The sequence below is a fragment of the Toxotes jaculatrix genome, chromosome 21, assembly GCF_017976425.1.
Source record: "Toxotes jaculatrix isolate fToxJac2 chromosome 21, fToxJac2.pri, whole genome shotgun sequence".
Taxonomy (NCBI): Eukaryota; Metazoa; Chordata; class Actinopteri; family Toxotidae; genus Toxotes; species Toxotes jaculatrix.
This window is the reverse complement of record NC_054414.1, coordinates 1,852,073-1,868,122: the sequence shown is the minus strand read 5'-3', so window position 1 is coordinate 1,868,122 and position 16,050 is coordinate 1,852,073.

Below are 16,050 nucleotides of genomic sequence, written 5' to 3'. Positions count from 1 at the left end.
CATGGGCAACAGGTGCGACTGAATTTTGGCGCGGCTCAAACTGGACTCTGATTGGACGGGACTAATGGCTGAAGTGGTAGGAGGGACCTGCGGTGACTGCCCTCTTAAAGCAGCAGTAACGTCTAAATGGGGGTCCAACACAGAACAGGTGTTTGGAATGATCACAGATTACCAGGGGTTCACTTTCAGTCTGACTCCATGGCTTTATGTATTAAAGACTTCAATCAGAATCAGTTTTATTGGCCAGATTTATGCATACACACAAAAACAAAAAAGGAATTTGACTTCGGCTTTCCTTTGCTCTCTGGAACTACAGAACAACACAAACAAAAGAACAACTTTTTTTCCATATATATACATACATATAGATATATCTATACATCTATACATCTACTGTATATATCTGTATCTGTATCTGTATCTGTATCTGTATATATATATAGATATATATATATAGTTTGCATTATCCAGATTCAGATCTCTCTCTCTCTCTCTCTCTCTCTCTATCTATATGTGTGTGTGTGTGTGTGTGTCATATAAGGTGTGTTCAAAAGCAAACAAAGTCAACCAGTGAATCTGCTGTCAATTGTCTTCCAACATGGTCATTATAACCATGTTACAATATGAAGTAGTATCAACAGTTTACCAAAAGCTCCCTACTTAAATTTCTTTCAAAGGTGTGTGTCACCTGTGGCCTTCCCATCACAACTACTCAGCAAAATCTCCAGTTATGTTTTTGCTCCACACATACACACAGAGTGAGCTCTCAGTAGGAAGAGCTCACTTGATTTGACTTTTATTAGTGTTTAAGGTTCATGAGGCATGTCTTATTGTTTCAGTTCATGCACAGTAAAACTGTCAAATCCATTCAACAGTCCTCATTGGGAAATGTGTCTGCAAAACAGTTAAGAAATATCAAGAGGCAACATAACAGAGTTTATTTGGACTTTTACACACATAATAAAGACTTCAAAAAAAAGAAAGTCTCATTAAAAGACATCAAACAATCACAATCTAAAGAAAAAATTAAGTAAACTTACAAAAAACAGTACACAAAATATAAAAACAGTAAAAACTATACAATATACAAATTTACATGATGTTGGAGGGATGAAGAGTAGGATCCTGTGGGAGAGAGAAAAAACATGGACAAATGAAATGTGAGACCAGACCAGTCCACAACTAAACAGTAATTGTCACACTAAAGAATAGAAATTGATCATATGATCAGTGACTACATCAGACACATCATTAGCTGATATATGTGAAAATATGCATTTAGCTGTTTTTGTAGGACACAGACGTCCTTAGGTTGATAGCAAGCTGGGGGAAATACAAAAACTCAAAACCTAAACATCATCATCATCATCATCATCATAAAGAGGAGGAATCCAATCAGTAAATAAATCAGTTGGGTTTTCAACATCTGACAGAAGACGAGTCTCAGCCAGAGAGGCCATCTGGTGTGTGATTGACCTATAGACCTTACAATGACACTTCTAATGCAGGGAATAATACAACATCCAATCAGACTGAACACGCTCGCACCAATAAGGATACCAGTGATTCCTTGCAGTAGCGATGAATGGGCATAAAATGACATCTGTAGCACGACGAGGTTGAAACCTCAGCTATGGCTTTCACCACCTCCAACTCCAAATGCGCGTCGGGCAGTCCCATTAAACTGCAGCACAAAGTTTTCAGATATTTCTTGCAGAAAATCCTCTTCTGGTCCTGCTTTCTAGTGAAATTCGTGCAGAGATTTCTGTAGAAGAAAGGCCTTGTTTAGCCGTGGCTAAAATAATCTGTGAGGTTCCAAAGACATTTTGGTTTGGTTGTGAAAAAGAAGATGAAAACAAATGGATGCCAATAATTATGTCCATCATATGTTTTATGTATGTAAATTTGATTTGACTATATGGAAGCATTTTTGTTGTTGCTCAATAACTCTGGACGTTTTATTAAATATTGTGATTCTACAAAACTGCTTGATTTCCATTTATTTGTGAAGCTATTCTAAACTGTACTTAAAATTCAGCAGTGCCAATAACTTTGAGCAGGACTGTAAATAAAAGAAGATATTTATTAACATGACATAATCAATACACAAACAAATTTGTCAAAAGTCCTGAACATAGACACTTTCAAAAAATCCAAAATATACATTTCTTGTATCTTGTGAACAGCTATATCACAGTCCATCAGCCAACAGCCCACCATACAAATCAAGTGACAATTAACGAGGCATCAGCTCCGAGCCTATGCATGGTAATGTTATCAGGATGTTAGCATGGACTCTGCAGGCTGTACCAGAGGCACATGCTTTAACACACAGTGTGGAGTATCCATGCTGTGTAGTGAATAAAACAGTAGAACTATAGATAACAAGTACACTGATTAAGACAGAGCATTCACCTGGGTCTTCTTCATGCAGCATAGCACATATGTTTGTCATGATGTAAAGCAATAAAGAAGAAAACAGGGCAAAGAAAAAATGAAATGAGAAATGTTCTCTTGCATTGTAATGTTTGTCTAAGAACCATCTTCAGTAGTTTCAGCCACAAAGTGATCATGAGTACTTCAGTGCTGTAAAAGCAGAAAATCTAATAGTACCTATTCACATACAGCCCCACTTTAAAGGTGTGACTGTAGAGAGCGTTTGTAGCCGTGGAATAACTGAAGCAGGCACACACACACGCACACGCACACGCACACGCACACGCACACGCACACACACACACACACACACACACACACACACACACAAAAGCCAGCACACAGGCTAAACAGGGCTGAGGTCAGAAGTCCAAGTCTCCCCACCACAAACCGTTAAAAAAAAAAAAAAAAAAAAAAAAAAAAAAAAATTATACATGGAGTTAACCATTCACTTATATTGTCTGTAAATTTTAATGTTGCAACAAGACAAGACGTCTGCTGCTGAGGGTCCACGTTAACTGTGTGAACCAATCACAGTCGGAAATCCAACGTATATGTGGTGGAAAAATACTTTCCTCCTTTTGAGAAGTGAAATAGAATTCTTTAGACAGTTATTGTCTTTTGATGCTTTATTCTAAAATAAGGTTTACAGAGTAATCCATTTGTGCAGAAAGGACAGAGCTCACGCAGCATCAAATGCTACAGAGGTCTGACCCCAGGTTACAAGTTCCAAGAGTACTTATGCCTGTTTCTCACATACCAGCATGGCAAGGATGGCAGGGAGACAAAATAATCTGAAGGTCAAATAATAGAGATAAGTTGTAAGTTGTGCTCGGAGACACCGGAGACATAACAGGTGTCTTCACAAAGTACAGTAAACAAAGTACATTAGGCCACTACAGGTCATGTTATATGTACTTCACCCAGAATTGAATATACGAGTTCATGAGAATATACGAATGCTTGATAAAAGAGTATATGGTTATATGATAAATTGACATTACAATTCCCCCTTTGGCCATAAAATGGCCACACCAAAGTATATACAAATTGATCATATGATCAGTGACTACATTCCTTTGGGTTTAAGTAAACACATCATTAGCTGCTAAATGTTAAAATATGCATTTAGCTGTTTTTGTAGGACACAGACGTCCTTAGGTTGATAGCAAGCTGGGAAAAATACAAACAGTCAAAACATCAATATCATCATCATCACAAGTCTCAGCCAGAGAGGCCATCTGGTGTGTGACTGACCTATCAATAGACCTTACATTGTTGCTCTTGTTGGTGACACAGAGCTTTACTCTGTAGTCACTTGGTTGGAGCTTGGCACGCTACTGGTGGAGGAGGGCGCTCTTTCACCCCTCACTCTTATATTGCAGACGGTTCCACTGCAGCTGCAGGTTAGGGGCAGCGCACGGCGTGCACCCCAGTTGTCTTCCTCAGCGTCTGGATGAGTCAGTTTTCCCTAGACCATTATTCTGGGTCTAAAGAATTTATGTGGCCTCCTTTGCTTTGATTCTCTGGTGGCTGGTTGTCGGCCTTTGGTTCAGGAACCCGTTTGCAGTGGCTGGCGTGTACCCATGTGGCCTTCTCTGCAACCTTTCCAGCTGTCTCAGTGGTCAGCAGAACCTGGAACGGGCCCTGGAATCGCCTTGGTTTCCAGTGACGGCGTCTGTGGTCTTTGATGAGAACCCAATCTCCAGGCTGTAAGTTGTGGAGGACTGCTGTGGCTGCAGATGGCAGGGCACTTTTCACCTGTGAATGTAATGCTGATAAGGTTGTAGACAAGTTGGCACAGTATCTCAACATAGCATCATCACATGCACCTGTGGTAAGGGGAGGGTGTAACTGGACCTACACCTGTCTGAGGGGGTCTGCCAAACAAGATTTCAAATGGACTCAAGTCATATTTGTTTCTTATTCACGTGCGCATGTGGAAAAGCACCAGTGGAAGCGCTTTAACCCACGAAAGACCAGTTTCATCACAACATTTAGCAAGTTTTGCTTTAATGGTGCCATTTTCTCTTTCAACAGCACCTGCACTCTGTGGATGATATGAACAATGATGACGTCTGTCAAACCCAAGATAGTCTGACACTAATCACTCCAATAGTGGAGGCACACATAATGTTTAGCAGAAATTGATTCCCAGCTTTAGTTTTTGGCAGTGGACCCACACAATCAGTGAGGACTTTATCAAGCGGCTCACCTGTCACTGGAATGGGATGCAAGGGAGCAGGGGGATCACCTGGTTTGGTTTGCCAACAACCTGGCATACATGGCAGGAACAACAATAGTTAACATCAGACTTGAGTCCTGGCAAAAAGAAATGTTTAAGGACTCTGTGATAAGTTTTTGTAATGCCCATGTGTCCTGACCAAGAGTGGTCATGAGCTAAAGAGAGTACCTGTGTGTGGTAGACTGTAGGGACAACAACCTGTAAGGTCACACTCCAGTCCTCACCAGCACAGAGACGCATCAACAAGCCACCGTCAAGAAGGTAAGCCACTTTCTTTTTCTGAGCCTCTTCCTGCTCAACAACAGAAGAGAGACATTTTGAGAGAGTTATATCAGTGTTTTGGGCTGAAATAAACTCTTTTCAGGTGGAGAGAGGTGACACTGACTGATCAGGCTGGCTCTCAGCCTCAGTAAAGTGGCTGTCAGGGGACTGCCCTGTGACTAGGAAAGAATCAGACGGGTCAAGGTCATTATTCCTCGATGGGGCCCTGGTAACCACACATGCTGGGAAGATCTCAGGGTATTCTTGGGCAACGTCTGTCCCTGGGCTTGAATCAATCAGGCACAACCTTACCCCCAGCTAAATCATTCCACAAAATAAAGTCAATCCCTTTTACTGGTAAAGCTGGAAGGACTGCAACTTTAAAGAGCCCACTGACCAGAGGAGACTGAAGATGTATATTATGCAATGGAGCAGAGACAAATTTCATCCCCACACCCTGAACAGCTGCACTCAAGCCACAATATGACATAGGTGACAAAGATAAAATGCCTTCACGGATAATGGACTGGGATCCACCTGTGTGTCAGGATTTTTACTGGCTGCTGATCTTTTGGATCCCCACTTAATGAAACAAAGCCCTCAGAAATGAAAGGCTTAAAACAGGGGTCAGGCTTGTTGTCCTCAACTGATGTCTGGACGTGGACGTCCGACAGCCTCATGCTGTTGGAGATTAGAGGGTTGTTTATGCTTTAGTGATAGGCAATCAGCTATGAAGTGAGCTTTTTTCTGACAGTAGAAGCACTCAGGATGTACACGGGGAGGTGACCATGGACCCCTGGCCTTTTCAACCTTTTCAACAGGAGGGAGACCAGAACTAGACCCCGCTGGGCGTGACATAGGAACTTTGTCTGGGCGAGAAGATAAAAACTCATTTTTGTGTGCGTCAACACAAATTCATCAGCCAGCACAGCTGCTTTTGACAAAGTGTTAACCTTCTGTTGATTTAAGAATACCAGCATTTTCTCTGGCAATGAATTCTTAAAGTCTTCCAACAACATTAGCTGACAAAGAGATTCCAAATCATTTGTGACATTACTAGAAGCACACCATTTATCAAAGAGAATTCCCTTTTCTCATGCAAATTCAACAAAGGTTTGCCCACTGGACCTTCTATGGTTCCTGAATCTCTGTCTGTAGGCCTCTGGAAGCAGCTCATAAGCACGCAGTATGGATTCTTTAAGCACATTATAACACAAGCTATCTGTTAACGACAAGGAAGACACAACCACCTGTGCCTTACCTATGAGCTTGCAATGAAGCAGGACAGGCCACATCTCCTCAGGCCACTTTAGTGCTGTAGCAATCCTCTCAAATGCTGTAAAACAGGAGTCAACCTCCGCCTCCCAAAATGTGGGCACCAAGGATATATTCCTACTCACATCAAAGCTTGGCTTTGTCAGGACCAGTGGAGATACAGAATTGTCAGACCCTTGTGAAATCTGCACAGAAGAAATTTTCATGGCCTCCAATTCAAGCTGGCGTAACTTAATCTCTTTTTCAGCCTCTATCTCCAATTTGCAAACTTGTAGTCTAAGGTCATAATCCGCTCTACGTACCCTCTCCTTTTCCTGTGCTTCCAGCTGGAGACGAGCGATTGTGACCTTGATCCTTGCATCTGAACTGGAGCCAGACGACCCTGGGGAAAAAGGGTCAAAGCGAGGAAAAGTGGCTGGAACAGCTTCACTCTCAATCCTAGCACCTCGGGGTGTATCATGTACAGCCTGTTCCCTTTTACCATCAGAAAGAGAGGAAACACTTGGACCAACAACTTCCTCCCCTAACTCAGCTGAAACAGGGTTAATAGGAACAAGCAGAACCTTCAACTCAGCAAGTTTTTCCACTATTGTGTTTTGAATTTCCTTTTTAAGACTAGTTTTCTGGACAGGGATGCCATAATGAGCTGTTATACAAAGCAAATCATCTTTACCACATGAATGAACTTTTTCAATGCAAGGATTATCAATGAAGTTCTGCAAGTCAAACATCCTTCTTACACAAATACCAAACTACAAGGACTCTTCAAAATTTTTTGGTTGGTTTGTATTGACCCTGGGAAAAAGTATCCCTGAGGAGACCCCACTTGTGTTCCAACCTTAGTTGGTGGAAGCTCGGGATTTCAGGTCTGTAACACAAGCAACCAAAGCAAATGAACAGAGTCAGTGTAGGTGGCATCATTACAGTTAGTTTATTTGAAAACATCAAAATGGAACAAAATGGAAAAAGTGGGGGAGATGTGGACCAGTGGTTGTGCCAAACAAAACCAAAAAAAGTTCCAATAAAACCAGGCCTAGATTACTGACTACCTGAGAAAACAAAGGAAACAAAAGACCTGGCTGAGCTCGCTAAAAAGATAAAGAGAACAAAATACAGGGGGGTGGCACCAACCAATAACCCTAGTGTGTTTATACAACAATAATTCCTACATGCTGCTAAATGTACAGGGTCCCCCAAACTCACCTGTCCACAAACACCCACCACACTTGAGAAAAGGATTTGAAGCAACTGGTTACTTTCATGACAAGCCCAGGACAGGTAGACTCCATATGACAACTGTTCAAGAGGACACACACAGAGAAATGAATGCATGCATATCTGTAGAAACACTGACCAACATGCTCTCTCTCACCTTGTTTCTCATGGTCCTCTGGATCAGCTCCTCCATCCTGCACAGGACAAACACACTCTACATCAGATCCAGGTACAAACAGTCAAACCTATTTGAAACATTCTGCTACACTTCCACATTCAGCAGGGGGCGTACCTGAGCTCCACCCTGGATATGGCCTCATCAAAGTTGGAGCCCCACTCAGCCACATACACCTGGAAAGAGAGAGACATTAATGGATATGTGTAAAAACACTGAACATCTGTCACTCTATCACATCTGGGTTTAAACTCAGCCTGGCGTCCACACACCACAGTCTAAAAGTCACAGTGCCAAACTCTAACATACATGTGGTCATACCAAACAAGTCAGACATATAAAGCCAACTATTACACACATCTACTTATTTAATTCATGTCTAAAGTCAAAGTGGTACAGCTAATGGTTACCTATAAGTCTTACTATTGCATCCAACAGCTCACAGTTTAAACTCTTACACTATGGCACCCAGACACCACAGGCCAACAGCCAAAACATACAGCTCTCTAACATAGGTTTGGTCTGTTTAAACAAGAAAAGGACAGAGTTTTTAAAAGTCTATCAAGTCTAAGTGGTGCATCTAACACCTCACAGTTTAAAGCCTGAGAATCTGACATCCACACAGCACAGCCTGCACTGTTTCATCTACATATTAACTATTTGTGTAAAAATTGACCTAAAACTCAAATTATTACAACTACATTTACTCTCTGGCAGTCCTCACAGATGACTGTAAACAAAGAAAAGTCATATACCTTGCAGAAAGGATGGACAGTGGAAAAGTGGCAGAAAGTTGATTTTTCTGATGAATTATCCTTTAACTGCATCCCAATAGCTGCAAATACTGCAGAAGATCTGATGGAACCCACATGGACCCAAGATTCAACCAGAAAACAGTCAAGTTTTGTGGAGGAAAATTCATGGTTTGGGATTACATCCAGTAAGGGTGTGCAAGAGATGTGCAGAGTGGATGGCAACATCAACAGCCTGAACTATCAAGAAATTCTTGCTGCCCATCACATTCCAAATCACAAGAGAGGGCAAATTCTTCAGCAGGATGGCACTCCTTCTCATCAAAGTTCCTGAAAGTGAAGCAGGTCAAGGTGCTCCAGGATTGGCCAGCCCAGTCACCAGACATGAACATGATTGAGCATGTCTGGGGTAAGATGAAGAAGGAGGCTTGGAGGATGAACTGTGGGAGTCCTGCAAGACTGTTTTCTTTGCCATTCCAGATGACTTTATCAATAAGCTATTTGAGTCATTGCAGAGACGTATGGATGCAGTCCTCCAAGCTCATGGGAGCCATACATGATATTAATTCTTTTTTCAGAGGCACCATGACTTTATGTTCTGATGTTATTGTAGCATGTTTGTGTATTCAAAATAAAGTATGATTTGTAAAGCACATTATTTTTGTATGCGACAAGACTTTTGTCCAAGCACAATCTGACCTTTCTGTCCTAATTAAATGGTAAAACTCAATGAATGATACAAAACTTTATTTTGGTATAACAGGCATAATCTAAAGAGCTTTGCCTTTCATATAAGCTATTTCTGATTCCAGTCAAGTTATTATTTGTTGTTTCTACAACTTGGATGAGTGACAAGACTTTTGTCATGGACTGTATATGTTTCCACCTACAGACAATACTGACACAAGAACAAAGACTCTAAACTCACACTGACCTCAATGCTTTTCACACACACTGAATCCATCCACAACTGAGCCCTGACAATACTCAGCCAGACCCAAACTCCAATGCACCTGGATACAGAACAAAGCCCATCTAAACTGAGCTGAAGACAGGCCTGCACTTCCAACACTCACCCTAGCACTCTCTCAAAAATGAATACATGCATGTGTAGAAACACTAAACAATGTTAACCAACAGGCAACGTCTCACCTGGTCTCTCATTACTCTCCAAATAAGCTCTGCCATCCTGCAAGAGAAACACAAACAGGAAGCATCAGCACACAAACCACCTTTGAAACAGCCCTTGATTTTCATTTTTTTTATCCACCTACCACAAAGAGCTCTGACAACACACAACAGCCACTGTGTGTCCCTCACTCCCACAGGATGGCGCTCTATCCTCACCAGCAGCACCTTCACTGGCGTCACCCCACATACACCTACAACACACACTCACACGCTAAAATTAGTGCATGCATAAGTGTAGAAACACTACAATGTGGCTCTTGCTCACCTGGTCTCAAATGGTCCTCTCACTCAGCTCCTCCCTCCTGCTGAAAAACACAAAGACATTGGTTTTGGATACTAATCAAGTCAGTCCTTGAACTTGTAATATTTTGCTTGACTTCCAGCTGCAGCAGGGGCCTTACCTGAGCTCCACATTGCCCATGGCCTCAAAGTTGGATGGCCACTCAGCCAGAAGCAGCCGCACACAGAAAGAAAGGAGGAGACATTAATGCATGCATAAGTTTTATTCTCCATCAAGCAGCAACTATGTCTCACACACACTAAACCCACACTGACCCCAGTGCCATCCATATAGTGACAAATAGCCACAACTAAGCCTGACAACACTAAACTACACAACACAGCCTGTGGTTCCATCCCTGCTTCAGCAGGCCGACAGTCACATGACCACTCCGACTGATGAGTCCTTGAGGTTTTTTTCTCCAGGTCTTCCACTCAGATGCAGTACACACACGGTTGCTGGGGAGTGTACACAAATGAATCCTTCAGCGTAGAAACACTGAGCAATATTGGCCAACATGCATCCTCATGGTTCTCTGGATCAGCAGCTCCTCCATCCTGCACAACACACAAAGAAACACACTCAACATTAGCCACAGGTGCTAGGCAAGTCAAACTCTGGAAGTTAAAACATCTTACAACACTTCCACAGGCAGCAGGGGGCGTACCTGGGCTCCACACACAAATACATGTTTAAATGTAGAAACACTGAGCAATGTTGACTTATGTGCTTTATTTGGAAAGATATAGATATATCTGTGTATATATATATGTGTATATTCTTACCATCCTCAACCTCCACTATGCACAATCTCGCTGAAAATACTTTATTTTGTTATTTTTACTTTGTGTCTTTTTTTATGTTATTTTTATCCTTATTGTTATGGTAATTTATTTTTCTGTACCTTTCTACTGTGATCTTCTGAGCTGGTGCAACGTAATCTCGTTCCTAATACGTACCTGAACGTAGAAGGAATGACAATAAAGTTCTCTGAATCTGAATTCTCTTACCCTCTGATGATTCTCTAGAGCAGCTCATCCTTCCTGCAGAGAAGGCACATGCACACACAGGCTTTGGATATTTAACCTGGAATTTTCAACATTCAGCAACACTTCAAGGTGCAGCTGAGGGCCTACACTGGCCATGGCCTCATCCACACTGCTGAACACACACCCTACACCTAACCCAAGGCCATCCACACCGACAGTTACCCACAATTAAGCCTGGCAACACGACATGCAGCTCAACCCATGCTGCCAACACTATCTGCTAGTGATGGGTAGATGAGGCGTCATGACACATTGTCAAACTGTATTGATACTGTGTCCATACTGTGTCACTGAATACTGACACCTGCTGGACCTTAAAAGTCCCTACAGGCAACCTAGTTGACAGACTCAACTTACACTGATTTGATGACCTAGTATATACAATAATATAATTTAAGTCATTGTATTTTATCTTGTGTTATTTCATATCTTCATTTCAATTTAAAATATCTTTGATATTTTTAGATACAGTCAATAATGTGAACATGTATCATAACGTGAAAATCTAAGTGAACGTGTTGTGAATGAGGATGCTTGTTGACTGGGATTTTCTTTTTATTAACAAATTTTTATTAAAAAAATAACGTTTTGAAATTCAGTCTGTTACACTTTTTTGATACAACTTCTCCAGCTGTAGAAAACACCTGCTCACACAGAACAGATGAGGATCCGATATGAGATCAATGGTCCCACACGGTGGAAACCTTTCTTTTGGCTTGAGGCTGCTCCATAATTATTGATTAATTTGACAATGAACCGCAAAAGATCAGAGATTCTTTTGGCAGATGCATCCCGTTAACATATGCGCTTCTTTATAGTCTAAGATCCAGACCGCAACTGCATATATACTTCCACCTACCGACAACACCGACGTAACAGCCCAGCAAAAGCAAAAGCGCGCTCCAAACCTATGCAGGCCGAGTTTCTTCCACACACTGAATCCATCCACAACTAAGCCTTGCCAACACTTGGCCAGTCCCAAACTCCAAAGCAGCTATACTGGTTACAAAGCCCATCTCAACCGAGCTAAAGACACAAGCCTGCACTTCAACACTCAGATCTCTCTCACACACACATACGCGCGCATAAGCGTAGAGCCGATGAGCGAAGCCAAGCGCGGTGCTTTCTCCCAAATGGTCTCGGCTGCTCCGCTGGATCCCTTCGTCCGTCCTGCGGAAACCCGGCACATAATCAAACATGTTAGCCTCTGGTCACAAATCAACGTTCTGTGTGGGCCTTACCTGGCCTCCACGTCCGCCATTTTTCCTCTGGACTGCTCCGGACACGTGAACCTCCTGTCTCGGGCTCACGCCCAAGTTCCAGCCCCACTAGGCCTGAATCGTCTCTCTGCTCTCAGCCACAGCTTTCACTGTGCACCAGGAAGCACAATAACAAATAACCCGCTAAACATGAACACACAGGCTTCTTCTGTCTACAGGTAACGAGTTCAGTTCGCTCCACTAACCAGAAAAAAAGCTTGGACAAAACAGAACGTCAAGAAGGTATCCTGTATTCCACAGCAAAATCGAGCAAGTGTTACCCCAACGCCTTTTAAGCAGCACTACATAAAATTCTGCACTGCTATTGGCTGAGCCCTCTCCTCCCCGGTCACATGGGTTTGATTAGCGCATGGGCAACAGGTGCGACTGAGTTTTGGCGCGGCTCAAACTGGACTCTGATTGGACGGGACTAATGGCTGAAGTGGTAGGAGGGACCTGCGGTGACTGCCCTCATAAAGCAGCAGTAACGTCTGAATGGGGATCCAACACAGAACAGGTGTTTGAAATAATCACAGATTGCCAGGGGTTCACTTTCAGTCTGACTCCATGGCTTTATGTATTAAAGACTTCAATCAGAATCAGTTTTATTGGCCAGATTTATGCATACACACAAAAACATATATCTATCTATCTATCTATCTATATAGATAGATATATGTTATATAAGGTATGTTCAAAAGCAAAGTCAACCAGTGAATCTTCTGTCAATTGTCTTCCAACATGGTCATTATAACCATGTTACAATATGAAGTAGTATCAACAGTTTACCAAAAGCTCCCTACTTAAATTTCCTTCAAAGGTGTGTGTCACCTGTGGCCTTCCCATCACAACTACTCAGCAAAATCTCCAGTTATGTTTTTGCTCCACACATACACACAGAGTGAGCTCTCAGTAGGAAGAGCTCACTTGATTTTACTTTAATTAGTGTTTAAGGTTCATGAGGCATGTCTTATTGTTTCAGTTCATGCACAGTAAAACTGTCAAATCCATTCAACAGTCCTCATTGGGAAATGTGTCTGCAAAACAGTTAAGAAATATCAAACACAACAGAGTTTATTTGGACTTTTACACACATAATAAAGACCTCAAAACAAATAAAGTCTCATTAAAAGACATCATACAATCACAATCTAAAGAAAAAAGAAAGTAAACTTATAAAAAACCAGTACACAAAATACAAAAACAGTAAAAACTATACAATATACAAATTTACATGATGTTGGAGGGATGAAGAGTAGGATCCTGTGGGAGAGAGAAAAAACATGGACAAATGAAATGTGAGACCAGACCAGTCCACAACTAAACAGTAATTGTCACACTAAAGAATAGAAATTGATCATATGATCAGTGACTACATCAGACACATCATTAGCTGATATATGTGAAAATATGCATTTAGCTGTTTTTGTAGGACACAGACGTCCTTAGGTTGATAGCAAGCTGGGGGAAAATACAAAAACTCAAAACCTAAACATCATCATCATCATCATCATCATAAAGAGGAGGAATCCAATCAGTAAATAAATCAGTTGGGTTTTCAACATCTGACAGAAGACGAGTCTCAGCCAGAGAGGCCATCTGGTGTGTGATTGACCTATAGACCTTACAATGACACTTCTAATGCAGGGAATAATACAACATCCAATCAGACTGAACACGCTCGCACCAATAAGGATACCAGTGATTCCTTGCAGTAGCGATGAATGGGCATAAAATGACATCTGTAGCACGACGAGGTTGAAACCTCAGCTATGGCTTTCACCACCTCCAACTCCAAATGCGTGTCGGGCAGTCCCATTAAACTGCAGCACAAAGTTTTCAGATATTTCTTGCAGAAAATCCTCTTCTGGTCCTGCTTTCTAGTGAAATTCATGCAGAGATTTCTGTAGAAGAAAGGCCTTGTTTAGCCGTGGCTAAAATAATCTGTGAGGTTCCAAAGACATTTTGGTTTGGTTGTGAAAAAGAAGATGAAAACAAATGGATGCCAATAATTATGTCCATCATATGTTTTATGTCTGTAAATTTGATTTGACTATATGGAAGCATTTTTGTTGTTGTTCAATAACTCTGGACGTTTTATTAAATATTGTGATTCTACAAAACTGCTTGATTTCCATTTATTTGTGAAGCTATTCTAAACTGTACTTAAAATTCAGCAGTGCCAATAACTTTGAGCAGGACTGTAAATAAAAGAAGATATTTATTAACATGACATAATCAATACACAAACAAATTTGTCAAAAGTCCTGAACATAGACAAAATATACATTTCTTGTATCTTGTGAACAGCTATATCACAGTCCATCAGCCAACAGCCCACCATACAAATCAAGTGACAATTAACGAGGCATCAGCTCCGAGCCTATGCATGGTAATGTTATCAGGATGTTAGCATGGACTCTGCAGGCTGTACCAGAGGCACATGCTTTAACACACAGTGTGAAGTATCCATGCTGTGTAGTGAATAAAACAGTAGAACTATAGATAACAAGTACACTGATTAAGACAGAGCATTCACCTGGGTCTTCTTCATGCAGCATAGCACATATGTTTGTCATGATGTAAAGCAATAAAGAAGAAAACAGGGCAAAGAAAAAATGAAATGAGAAATGTTCTCATGCATTGTAATGTTTGTCTAACAACCATCTTCAGTAGTTTCAGCCACAAAGTGATCATGAGTACTTCAGTGCTGTAAAAGCAGAAAATCTAATAGTACCTATTCACATACAGCCCCACTTTAAAGGTGTGACTGTAGAGAGCGTTTGTAGCCGTGGAATAACTGAAGCAGGCACACGCGCACACACACACACACACACACACACACACACACACACACACACACACACACACACACACACACACACACACACACACACACACACACACACACACACACACACACACACACACACACACACACACACACAAAAGCCAGCACACAGGCTAAACAGGACTGAGGTCAGAAGACCAAGTCTCCCCACCACAAACCGTTAAAAAAATAAATTAAATAAAAAAAAAAAATTATACATGGAGTTAACCATTCACTTATATTGTCTGTAAATTTTAATGTTGCAACAAGACAAGACGTCTGCTGCTGAGGGTCCACGTTAACTGTGTGAGCCAATCACAGTCGGAAATCCAACGTATATGTGGTGGAAAAATACTTTCCTCCTTTTGAGAAGTGAAATAGAATTCTTTAGACAATTATTGTCTTTTGATGCTTTATTCTAAAATAAGGTTTACAGAGTAATCCATTTGTGCAGAAAGGACAGAGCTCACGCAGCATCAAATGCTACAGAGGTCTGACCCCAGGTTACAAGTTCCAAGAGTACTTATGCCTGTTTCTCACATACCAGCATGGCAAGGATGGCAGGGAGACAAAATAATCTGAAGGTCAACAAATAGAGATAAGTTGTAAGTTGTGCTCGGAGACACCGGAGACATAACAGGTGTCCTCACAAAGCACAATGAACAGCATACTCAGCAAATTAGGTCACTTCAGGTCAAGTTGTATGTACTTCACCCAGAATTGAATATACGAGTTCATGAGAATATACGAATGCTTGATAAAAGAGTATATGGTTATATGATAAATTGGCATTACAATTCCCCCTTTGGCCATAAAATGGCCACACCAAAGTATATACAAATTGATCATATGATCAGTGACTACATTCCTTTGGGTTTAAGTAAACACATCATTAGCTGATAAATGTTAAAATATGCATTTAGCTGTTTTTGTAGGACACAGACGTCCTTAGGTTGATAGCAAGCTGGGAAAAATACAAACAGTCAAAACATCAATATCATCATCATCACAAGTCTCAGCCAGAGAGGCCATCTGGTGTGTGACTGACCTATCAATAGACCTTACATTGTTGCTCTTGTTGG